The sequence below is a fragment of the Equus quagga genome, chromosome 14, assembly GCF_021613505.1.
Source record: "Equus quagga isolate Etosha38 chromosome 14, UCLA_HA_Equagga_1.0, whole genome shotgun sequence".
Taxonomy (NCBI): domain Eukaryota; kingdom Metazoa; phylum Chordata; class Mammalia; order Perissodactyla; family Equidae; genus Equus; species Equus quagga.
Window position 1 is genome coordinate 94681402 of NC_060280.1, and position 9748 is coordinate 94691149.

The window sequence follows — 9748 nt, forward strand, 5'->3', positions numbered from 1 at the left end:
CAGATGTCACCTCCTCAGAGAGGCCTCCTTGACCACCTCAAGGAGGTGTCACATCACACTGGTTATTTTTTTTACAGCTCACAGAACTGACTAAAGTCATTTGCGAATTCTCTGTGGCAGGAAGTCAGTCTCCCTTACTCACCCAGGATCCCCAGGTCTAGAACAAGCTAGGGACACAGTAGTTGCTCAATAAATATGTTAATATTTGAAGTCACACTCTGACCCCCCAAAGTGAGTCCCTCCCTTAGAGGAACTGCCCCCAGCCGCTAAGAAGACACCATTTGTTTCCATCTCGTCCCAGGAGCTTGCTGTAATGGTCTCGAGGTGAGAAACTTCAGCTGGGGCAGCGGCAGCGGGCTGAAGGGGACCAGGAGGGGGTGGGCCTTCTCAGCCAGGACGCACCAGGTGGCGGTCACAGCTGCCCCGTGATAGGAAGCCCCGGGCGCGATGATGAACTGCACTCAGCCATCTCTGCAGACTGACTTCCTGCCTGACAGCCCGGCAGAGGCGGCTCCTGGAGACCGCACGCCCACGCTCCCCCTGGTCCCATCCCTGGCTCCCCGGAAACGCGGATATCCTCCTCACCCCCAGGTGGTTCGAAACCAGCCCTGTCGCCAGAGGGTGGAATCTGCCCCCTGGCAACTCCGAACAGCCCAGTCTAGGCGACGCGACAGCAAAGTCTGGGCCCCGGATGGACGAAACGTCTGGGCGCCGAGCTGGCCGCCACAGGCCTGAGGAGCCGTGGCCTCTGGTCTCTCCTCCCCAGCCTCCCCCCGCCGGGCAGAGGAGCCCAGAGCAGGCCGGCGGCCAGCAGGTGGATACTGACCTGGCGCCTGAGAAGCTGGGCTGCTGCAGGCAGGGACCTCAGGCTGCAGGATGCTGGCGGGCAAGCCCGGTTGCTAGGCGACAGCGGCGCGTGTGGGAGGGATGAGGCAGGCCGTGTGGGCAGGGCTGAGCGGAACCTGGCAGGCGCCCCGGAAAGACAGAGACGGAAGGGCAGGTCTGTCATCCCGTCTGCAAGGTCCCTGATAAGCCAGACAGCGAGCCACAAAGGTGCACCACATCCCCTCCTCCCCATCAGTCACCCTCAGTGGTGGAGGGGGCATCTCCAAGGCTTGGCTGGCTTCGGCGGCTGCCTGGGGAAACACTGGCTCCGCCTTCTCCCTGGTTGCCTGTTAGTTTGGCTGCCAAGGCTGAGAAGCTGTGTCAGGGAAGTGGATGAAGGCTCTGCTGAGCGGACGAGCTGGAGGAGCCAGGTTCCTCCTGAAGGTGGAGGAGGCAGCCTGGAGCTGGGGAGGAGTGCCCCATTTATGTCTGTCCAGGTTCTGAGAAGTAAGACGTACTGGGAACAGATGTATGCACACCCGTGTTCACGGCAGCCAAAACGTGGGAACGCCCCCGAGTGTCCGTGGATGGGTGATGGATCCACAGAGTGTGTCCATCCACACCCTGGAATATTACGCAGCCATGAAAAAGAAGGAGATCCTGACGCCTGCTCCCATGTGGATGGACCTGGAGGACGTGATGCTCAGGGACGTGAGCCAGACACAGAAGGACACACACTGTGTGGTCCACTCGCAGGAGGTCCCCAGAGGAGCCACATCCACAGAGACAGAAAGTGGATGGGGGACCAGGGGCTGGGGGAGGGTGGGAGTCAGTGTTTCCTGGGGACAGAGCTGCAGTTTGGGAAGATGGAAAGTTCTGGAGACGGATGGAGGGGATGGTGGCACAACCGTGTGAATGTGCTTCATGCCACTGAGCTGGGCCCTGAAAATGGTTAAGATGGTCAATTTCATGTCTATTTTAACACAAAAATATTTTTTTAATGCATTGGGTTTTTCCCATTACAAAAAACTTGGGAGTTTCAGAAATAATGGAAGAAGAGAAACGAAGTCCAACCCTGTTGTCAGTCTGCGCGTCTCCTCCGAGTCGGCTCATTCTACGTGCACATTTTACGGACGGGCTGTTTATACCAAAGCGATTCCTGCCTTTCTTCACTTGACATTATAACAGCTTTCATTCCTCACATGTTTTCAATGTGCTGAAATAGAGTTTTTCTAATTTAATTCTTCTGGAGACCTTACAAGACAAATCTCCTTTCCTTTTTTATTGTGGTGCACATAATATAATGCACATAATGTAAAATTCACCACTTTAAACTATTTCAAAGTGTGCGACTCAGTGGTTTTGGGTATTTTCAGTGTTGTGCATCCATCACCACTAATTCCAGAACATTCCATCATCCCCCCAAAAAAGCCCATCCCCATCAGCATCACCCTCACCCCCTCCCCAGCCCCTGGCCCCCACGAGCCTGCTCTCTGTCTGTGGATCTGCCTGTTCTGGACGTTTCATGTCAATGGGATCACACGCCGTGTGTCCTTCTGTGTCTGCTTCTCTCCCTGAGCGTCGTGTGTGCAGGTCCGTCCACGTGCAGCTGTGTCAGGGCCTCGCTCCTTTTCACAGCTAAGTGGATGGACCATGTTGTGTCTGTTCTTCAGCTGATGGACGTGTGGGCTGTGTCCACTTCTTGGCTGTTGGGAAGATATATCATTTTTATCAGCTGCGTAATATTCCACCAAATGAACATACTCCCGTTTGCCTAACCATGCCCCTTCTGTTGGACATTTAGATTATTTTCAAATTGTATCTTGACAAACAAGTTCCTGAGGGTCGGGATTCTGCCCCCCGATGTAAACCCGGGAAAGGAATCGCTCCATCAAAGGGCGTGAGCATCATAAGGCATTTGGAACTTCCCTGGGTAAGACTGCGTTCCGTCAGCGCCTTGCTCGGTCCCCTCACTGTCAGTGAGGGAGCCCCCATCGCCGCCTCCAAGCCAGGACCTCGCCTTCTCACTTGTGAAAATACTTTTCTGCACATGGATATGAGTCCAACCATTGGGATGCTTTCTGCGACCTCTTGTATCCTCAACTGCTGGTCTTTCGTGTTGTCATTCATTCGACACGTGTTTATCGAACGCCTCTATGTGCCGGGGGCTGTCACTCACATGGCTTCCCTGTGTCTACCCCTGAGAATGTTGAAATATATTCAATATTCAATCAGCAAACGTTCACCAGCTTCCTTGGAGGAACCCGAAGATGAACCAGAAATAGTCACTTCACGCAGCGAGGGTGACTCGGGGCTCTGGTCCCAGCGTGGCCCTTCGACATAGCAGCCGTGGGTGTCAGGACAGCTCGCTCCGCCTCCCTGGGCCCCTGTGAAACTGGACTAACGCTCGCGGCACCAGCCTTGCAGAGCTGAGGGGAGAACTCAGTCATAAAGTGCGAGTTTTTACGCTTGCTGCCCAGCAAGGTCCAGCCTCAGGGACGCAGGCAGGCGTGGGGGACACGGCGATTGAGATGGAAGTCACATGCGGGACAGTGACCCATCTCGGCTTCCAGAGCGCTGGCCACCAGGCTGTGAGAAACGCCCAACAGAGGCGGCTGATGTAGGGGACTCCCCTGCAGTGGCTGGTCCCCCCATTGTCCCCCGAGTGAGGCCACCCCATGGCCGGGAGCTGCCTGTCAGCTCTGCAGCCCTCCCCTTGTAAATGTCACCCGGGGAAGAGACTAAAACCCAAAAAGAGGACAAAAAAATAGCGTAGGAAAGAGACAACGAGAACAGAGGGGGCAGTTCTAGAAAAGCCCTTACGCGTTGTATCCTCCAAGAGCTTCCAGCAGATGCCGTAGCCAGGACACGAGCTGAAGTCTGCCTTTTCAAAAGGAACATTCAGGGTCTGGCCCAGTGGTGCAGGGGTTAAGTTCGCACGTTCCACTTCTTGGCAGCCTGGGGTTCGCCGGCTCTGATCCCGGGTGTGGACACGGCACCTCTTGGCACGCCATGCTGTGGTAGGCGTCCCACATATAAAGTGGAGGAAGATGGGCACGGATGTCAGCTCAGGGCCAGTCTTCCTCAGCAAAAAAGAGGAGGACTGGCAATAGTTAGCTCAGGGACAATCTTCCTCAAAAAAGAAAAAGGGGGGGGGGAACGTTCACAGAACCACAGCGAGCCCTTGGAAATGAAAAGCCTGATGGTCCAAATCAAGATATCAACGAAGGGTGGGGAGAGAAAGTAGAACGAGAAAACATTGGCCAGAAAATAAGATCCATCCAGGAAGCCAAGTCACGAGGAAGAAGAGTTCCACGGGAGGGGACAGAGAAGCCGACGTGGAGGGAAGCACCCGGGACGGCGCTCGAGAAAGCCTGCGAGGAGGGGCAGACGTGATACCACGGAGCCCACCGCCCGTCCAGCGCAGCGGGTGGAAACGGACCCACGCCGAACACGCTCGGTGAAAGAGCAGCACGTGGACAAGAGGAGAAGATTCCAGAAGCTTCCGGAGAGACACGCCGAGGACGAGGAGGCGGGACAGCTTCAGGTTGTCCAACTGCCCACGACTGGAATCCGGAAGACAGGAGGCCGGGGAAGTGACCCGCCACCGAGGACACTGTCTCAGCCAAAGCCCGGATCTCCCGGGAGAGTGGAAGGAAAGACACCTTGTCTGGAAATGCCTGTGGGGGGCGTGCGCCCAAAGCGAAGGCACAAACCAGGAAACGGGGAGACCCGGGCCAGAGAGATGGGTGCTACACCACGGGATGCCCAGGTGCTGAAGGAGAGGGGCGCTGGGTGGACAAGTTACTTCCTCTGGAGAGGCCGGAGGAGCACGAGTCACAGACGAAAAACAAAGGCGATCGCTAACGCCAGGAAAACCAGAAAAGCAAAGTGTTCCTTAGGGCCCCTGCTCCCCGTGAGCAACACTCACATCTAATAACATAAACACCGAATGTACCGTTTAACCGAAATTGTGACATAACTATGGGGAGAGCAGGGTGCCTGGGAGAGCTGGGTCTCCACCTTCAGGAGCAGGAAGTCGATGGGCACCGTCCGACTGATAACGCAGGAGACGCATAAAACGTTATTTGGAAGCGCAGAAGCGAATACGAGAGGAACAGCGGACAGGAAGAGCAGCGGCGGCCCTCGGGGAGGGAGACGGACATTGCTCGCTTTGTTGAAAATGTGTTTTAAAGCCTTGCCCCCGTCTTCGCACACACGAGACACTCTACAGATGTCGCACGTCTTAATTTTGACGAGAAGGAAACCCACATGGCCTTGAGGGCTCGTCGCTCGGTCGGGAGCTGCGTGCATGTTGGCGAGCACGGGAGGGCTCGCTGCGAACCGCGAGCATCGACACCTTTCCTGGACCGAGAAGCGCGCCTGCAAATCAAGCAGCTTAAACGATGGGCCTGCTCCTGAGAAAATAAAGATTGCGAGGGATCAGAGGTCAGCAAACCGCAGCCCGCTCACCCCGTCTGCCTTTGTGCCTCCCGCGAGCTACACATGGCCCTTGCCGCGTGTAAATGGCTGGAAACAATGCAGAGAGTCATGATGTCGCGTGACCCGTGAGAAGTATAGGATGCGGACCTTTCAGCATCCACAAGTCCAGCTTCATTGGAACGCAGGCGCGCCCCGTGGCTTACGTGGAACCCACAGCGGCTCTCGTGCGACAGAGGCAGAGTTGACTCGTGGAGACGGAGGGTCGGGCCCTTTGCAGAGAGAGTTTGCGGACTCAGTTAGGGGAGGAGGGTGTGGGACGGGATGGGGAGGATCAAGGGGGGCTCCCGACGCAGGCACCTGGGGGCGGGGCTTCCAACAGACGCGGCTTCCCTTCCGGCACCTTGTGGCTCTCCCGTCCTCCTCCCTCCGACTCTACCCTTTCATCGGATCCCATGTCCATTTGTCCCGCGAGGGCCCACTGTGCGCCAAGCTCCAGAGAGAAATGAGTGTCCGAGCCAGAGCAGGTCCCTGCCCTGACGTTCTATCAAGGGGAGCTCAGTGAGGCGAGGCAGGAGGGCAATCGACGAGAATGAGCAAGACAGGGTGACAGGCAGTGATTCGGGCTTGGATGGGGGGTGGCCACCATGGGGGTCAGGAAGGGTCTCTTGGAGGAGCTGGACATGCTGAGAAGGAGCCTGCCTTGAGAAAAACTGGGCGGAAGCATCTACGAGGAGAAGGAAACAGCACGTGCAAAGGCCCTGCGGCTGGTGGGCACCTGGAGCACTTGAGAAACAGGAGCCAGTGAGCTCAGAAGGTGGAGGGAGCTGACAGCAGAGAGGTGACAGTGGCCAGGCCAAGCCGGTCGTAGGCCACAGTGGGAGCCACGGGAAGGTAGGCAGTCTATATTGAAGCTGCCAGTGTGGCTGGGAAATGACGTGCCAGCTCCACCTGGATCACAAGGAGAGTGGGACAGGCGTGCGGGGGAGAGCAGACACCCCCCTCTCTCGAAGGTGGATCTACCCGAAGCACAGCCTGCACCCCAGAGCGGGTCACCCCGAGAGCCCCCTCACTCGACATGGACCGCAACCCTGGTTGCACAGTGAGCCAGGCGGCATTTGTCCTTGAAAGAGCGGCGCGGTCCTCCACTGGCCCCAGGGCCGCAGGGAGGGGACAGCTCGATTCAAGGAGGTGCTAACTGGGGCAGGCCACCCGACCGCGCCAGCCAGGGTCCCAGGGCCCCGGCGGCCTGCCCGCCCTCCAGACCTGGAGAGCTCAGGTGCGGCACGTCCTCCCGGGTCCCCCGTGTGCCCAGCTCCTGCCAGGTGGCTGGGCCCCAAGGCCAGCCCCCGCCTCTTGTGTCCCGGGGCGAGCTGGGCCGCAGCTTCAGACGGCTCTGCTGTCCCCTCCCACAGTCCTCGGGTGAAAACGCACGCTCGGAGCACCCACTGTGTGCCAGGTACTGAGGCCGCAGCGGGAATGGCGCCGTCCACAGCCCCTGCCCCCCGGAGCTGACGTTCTGGGGAGGACAAAGCTGGTGAGCGGATGAGCACGTCAAATCCACCGTCATTCCGGCGGCGGGGCCTCCACAGAGTGACAGGCAGGGACATGCCGGGTCAGCGGGATGGAATCTTCCAGGAACTGCTGGAACGTTGAGTATGTCTGGGGAGGGGTCCCAGGCAGAAGGCACGGCTCATGCAAAGGCCCTGAGGTGGGAGCGAGCCTGGAGGCTTTGAGGGAGAGGAGGCCAGTGCCCCGCCGCCCCCTCTTCCTTGGCCCCCGGTGTGAAGACTGCATCCGCCAACTTCTCCTGCTCCTGGGTTTGGCCATGTGGCTAAGTTCCACCCAGCGAGATGAAATTACAATGGCATTTCCTTCGTTTAAGGACCCAGGGAGGGTCCTTAAAGGGAAGAGGTGCTCCTTTCTCTGCCAGCTCCCTGCCTCCTGTTGGCTGGAATGCAGATGGGATGGCTGGAGCTTGAGCAGCCATCTCAGATCAAGAGGTGGAAGCTCTTGTGCTGAGAAAGGCAGACCAACAAGATGGCAGGAGCCTGGGTCCCTGACACTGCCCAGGATAGCCTCCCTGGGAGAAGATTAATTTCTGCCTAATTCAACCTTCTAGCACTTGGGGTCTCCCCTCCCATGCAGCCAGTCCTAATCCTGACCGATGCATTATGTAAAGTGCCGGTCGCATGCCTCCCTTTGTTCATTGCCTACAGTGCTTCTGTCCTTACCAGCAAGAATGAGAAAGATGCCCTGCCTTTGAGAAGTTTCCAGCCCCACTGGAGGAGTCTGCGGGCCGAACTATTAGCCCCAGCCCGCTGTGTGACCACAGGCAAGTAGCCTGGCCTCTCTGGGTCTCAGCTGCTCCAGCTCTAGCATGAGCTGCAGGCATGGCTGGAACTGAGGAGGCGAATTCTTCCCGCAGAGAAACTGGAGGCAGCCGTGAGAGCTGGGAGGGGCTTCTTGTCACTGTGCGCCTGCACAGGAGGGTGGCCTGGGGCGTGAGAAAATTTCTGGAATCAAGTCGACTGGACCGAAATGTGGAGGGTGAGGAGCCCAGGACTGGTGAATTCTGGAGTCCCGTCCGATGGGGTGGCCACCAACTGGCTTCAGGCTGGTAGAAAGAGGGGCGAGTACCCCGGCTCCTGGCAGGAGGCAGGAGAAACTGGTGTGGCCACCTCTGAGGACTGGAAGACCCATTGAGTCTTCGTGATCCAAACTGGCCAGATCTTGGATGCTTCCAGGCACGGGGAGCTCACCCCTTCGGTAGCTCTGACCCAAATAAGCTGTTGACTCAAATCTGTACCCCTAGAGCCGGGCGCAGCTCAGTCCCTGTGCCCAGGCCCTGGGGGCTCACCTGCGCCCGGAGGTTCGGGCCCTGACCCTGTCTCCTCGAGTCTACCCTCCTCCAGCCTCAACGCCTCTGGTTTCTCTGGTTGCTCCTTCTCGGGTAGGGAGTGTGGGACAGGACCCTGGGGGCCTGGGGAGGACGGAGGTGTTGCTCAGATGCTAAAAATTGCATCCTGGAGAATGTCTCCGGGGGTGCTGGGGCGTCTCAACGTCTTAGCTTGGCCTCCCGTCCTTGCTGCGCACAGAGGGGGCAGCCCCGGTCGTCGTCGCGGTGGGGCCCGCGCGGCAGCAGCGGCTCCGGAGAAGCCAGCGGTGCTGCTGGGTTTCCGCTGTGACTATTCTGATGCCGCGTTTCTATTTCGGGCAAGTGAGGGTGGTTTGCCATATATGGTGGGCGCCTGGGGGCCCTGCTGAATGCGGCTGCAGGGTCCCCAGACCCAGGGCCAAAGTGGTGCCCGCGGCTGGGAGGCGGGGGCCACGCCCTGGGACTGTCCCGCCGCTGGATCCGTGGACCCTCCCTGCAAACGCTCCGGCCACGAATAATGAATGACACAGCGCCCCCCTCCTCCTGCGCGGCCCCGGCTGAGCGTGACCCCAGTGCCAGTTGGGGGATCCCCTTCTGGAACTCCCCGCTGGGATTTATTCTCTCCTGCATGAGGTGAATGGCATGGTGCCTTTGGGTTGTGTCACATCCTGGGGGGCGGGGGGTCGACAACGGCTGATGTTCGCCTTTTAATATGTATAGTTTCCTAGTTTTTGTTGCATAATATTCTAGCATGTGGCTGTTCTGTGACTCTCCTCACTCGGCCTCTATTCCCAGACCTCAGGGCGGCCTTAGAGGCACGGCCCCTGGGCCTCGTGGGGGAACGGAAACTTGAATGGGGACCCCGGCTCTCTGGGCGGCTCAGTTCGCGGCCTCGCAAGATCGGCTTCAGCCTGGTCCACGCGGACGCATCCAGTAGAAGGAAGGCGGCCGAAGGGGCTCACAGGGAGATCGGCCAGGACGGCGGCCATCAAGTGCTCACCAGACTGTCCCCTGAGGTCGAAGCCGGTGCTGCGCAGCCCTACAGAGGGGGAAACCGAGGCTGGGAGGGTGGCAGCGCCTGCCTCTGCCACGGCTGGGCTGGCCCCGGCCTACCCCGCTGTTAGCCTCCACGCGGGGCTGCTCTTCCAGGAGGCCTCCCGTTGCAGATGGTTTGCTTCCCGTGGCCCCAATTTTCCCTTGATGTAGATGATGATCATAATGATACGGATAGCGGTTGACATTTGGGGGCGCTTTCTTTGCGCCAGGCACCAACAGCTCTCTAAAGGTGCCCTCCCCGTTGGCAGAGGAGGTGACTGAGGACGTTGGAATCGTAGTCAGAAGAGTCCATGGTGTCGTCTGGGCTCCGCGGCTTGCTTACCTCCCCGGATGGGCAGCTCACTCGACCTCCCCTCCCCGTGCGCTCGTGCGCGCGCGCAAGTGCGGGACCCCATTCACTCTCCGATGCGTCCGCATCCCGGGGCGGGCGGGGTGCGCGCCCCGCGGCGCCAGGCCGGAGAGCGGCGGGGAGCCCGCGAGCGCCACCAGCCCCCGCCCAGGCGGCGGGAGGCGCCGGGGGCCGCGGGGGCGGGGCGGGGAGGGGCCGGC